We start from the raw sequence: 3059 nt of genomic DNA, 5'->3' as shown, positions 1-3059 counted from the left end.
TATGATACAAAGGGGGTGTATATATATACCAGACAGGGGGTGGGGTATTTATATACTATACAGGAGGGTGTGTGTGTAAATTTACTATATTGGGGTAGGGTGTATACTGCACAGTGTGTGCCTAAAAACCAGCATTTCAACCGATTGGTCAAAATTGACCTGGTCCAAGACAGGCAATTTTGAACGGGCAGTAAAAAAGGCTGAAAAGAGCAGTAAACATAAACTTTTTACACTGAACGTAACATTAGCATAGAACTAACATCAAATGCAAACTTTTCATAGAAATAAAATAAATTTCAAAACAATTTTTCACAGATTTATATCTGTTGGAGTTGGAGGTTCCTGAGTTAGAATCTCTTCCAATTGTTGCTAGCTGCTCTATCACCCTATCGACCTGGTGCTATGGAAACGCCTCAACACGGAAACGGCCCCAAAAGTGAGTTTGGGTCCCTTTCCTTCTTTTTTCAAGAATTATCGGTAATCCCTCAAAAACTAAAAAGTGTTGAGGGATTTTCGATTATTTAGGGTCAGTTTACATTTGATTCGTTTCCCGTTTTTTAGTGTCCGTTTCCTCTTTTTTTTGGGTCAGTTTCCGGTTTTCAGAAAAAGTTTTAAACTCTCAGTTTGTTGATCGGTTTCCCCTTTAATTGGGTCCGTTTCCTCTTTTTTTGGGTCCATTTCCGATTTTCAGAAAAAGTTGTAAATTCTCAGTTTGTTGATTAGTTTCCTCTTTTTTTGGGTCCGTTTCCGGTTTTCAAAAAAAGTTTCAAATTCTCAGTTTGTTGATCGGTTTCCTCTTTTTTTGGGTCCGTTTCCTCATTTTTTGGGTTCGTCTCTGGTGTTTAAAAAAAGTTGTAAATTCTCAGCAAATCAAACCCAACTAAAACCAATAATTTGATATACATTCTGAAAATTACCCAAGAAATGAGGAAACAGGCCCAAAAAAAGAGGAAACGGACCCAAAAAAAGAGGAAACAGACTCAAAAAATGAGGAAACCGATCAACAAACTGAGAATTTACAACTTTTTTTGAAAACTGGAAACGGACCCAAAAAAAAGAGGAAACGGACCCAAAAAAAGAGGAAACAGACTCAAAAAATGAGAAAACCGATCAACAACCTGAGAATTTAAAACTTTTTTTGAAAACCGGAAACGAACCCAAAAAATGAGGAAACGGACCCAAAAAAAGAGGAAACCAATCAACAAACTGAGAATTTGAAACTTTTTTTGAAAACCGGAAACGGACCCAAAAAAAGAGGAAATGGACCCAAAAAAAGAGGAAACCGATCAACAAACTGAGAATTTTAAATTTTCTCTGAAAACCGGAAACGGACCCAAAAAATGAGGAAACAGATCGAAAATATTGGGAAATCCCTCACAAATATTGGGAAATCCCTCAACAATATAAGATCCTGATAAACCGGAATCCGACCTAAAAATTGAGGAAACGGATAAAAAAAAAACGGGAAATTCCCATAAAAATTGGATTTAAGGGATTTCCGATAATTTTTGAAAAAACAGGAAATGCCTCAAAAAAATTCATTTTGGTGAGGTTTCTGGTTTTTTTGGGTCCGATTCCGTGTTGAGGGGTTTCCATAGCACCATCGACCTGTAACATGCCTGCAACCTATAGGCGATACTCGGCATGTCTTATGGAAGGGCGGGAATGAAACAGGACGACATTTGTTTTAATAATGAAGGCGCTAAAAAATAAAAACCTTACCCAGTCAAATTTGACCGTCTCGTCACTAATGGGTTAATATTCTTCACAAACTAAAATGGGTGTGGATAATTCAAGGGATTTACTTTAACTTAATCAACACAAAACAGTGTCATTTTATATTACAATTTTTTCTATTGCGCTTTCTCTGTCTAAATCATCAACAGCCTGTATAACTGTAGGTAAAGTTAAATTATTGGGTTTCTCAAGAAACTTAACAAAAAATTTAATTTTTTCATAATATAGAATTAAAATTTCTGGTACGTTTTAAAGTCAAACATTGATAAAATTGAATTCTTAAACTATTTCTTAATACCTACAAGATTGGGAGGCAAGAATCAGATCACTCCAATCTTCCTTATCACGTGGCCAAGTCGACATTGTTGTCCCCCCCAGTGGACCCTGGGATTGAGATAATCACTGGATAATCCAACCTAGAGTAATTAGTATAAATCAATGAACTTGTAGCCAAGGTCACCCCCAGAACCCCTATCCTCTTTATGCTACTCAACAATCTGTTAAGTATCAGCATGTTTCTCTTATTTAATCAAAGAAATCTAAAGGAAGACTAATTTTAAAATTGTTAACAAATTAAAAAAATATATGTTGGTCAAAAAGAACAAACATCTGATTTTTAAAGAATGGTGAATTTTGCAAATTTTTTATCTTTAAATTGCATAATAGTTCCTTGAAACAATTTATTGGAAATTTTTTTAATGCTTAAAACTTTCTATTCTAACTATTCTCTAATTTTGAATTAATTAATTTTTAACTGCTAGAAAATTTAACTGATTCCTCATACTGTAAAAATACACACATATACATTGTGTTTATAAATCAAAGAGTTTTTATGCAAATCAAACATATTAAATATATAAATTGTTGTGCATCTAACACTTTAAAAATACTAATACTAATACTAATACTAATACACTCACTCTTTGATCTTTCCTCCACCAGGACTGCGCTCTGTGAAAGTTGCAGTATCTAACTGTAGCCTGCGGCCAAACTGAGCTGCCTGAGCAGCAGCAACCTATTGAAAGTAATCAATTGATGTTTTTATTAAGGTAAGATTAGTTATTTCAGCAATTAAGTTGAGCAAATTTTAGACCTATCATGTCATTGCTGCGCGATCTTTAACATAAGTCTGAAATTAGGTTTTCATTAAATAATTAGGTTTTTAATTACCCCAATTAATGTCCCTAAATATATGACTGCTATATCCCACCCTAGCTATTCTTTTAATAAAGATCTTGTACAAATAAAATGTTCAAATCCCCCACCCCAATAAATGCCTTTCTTTTTTTTAATCCTCCAGAAATACATTTTGTGATGCCCCC

The sequence above is a fragment of the Eurytemora carolleeae genome, unplaced genomic scaffold, assembly GCF_000591075.1.
Source record: "Eurytemora carolleeae unplaced genomic scaffold, Eaff_2.0 scaffold457, whole genome shotgun sequence".
NCBI lineage: Eukaryota > Metazoa > Arthropoda > Copepoda > Calanoida > Temoridae > Eurytemora > Eurytemora carolleeae.
This window is presented reverse-complemented; position numbering follows the sequence as displayed.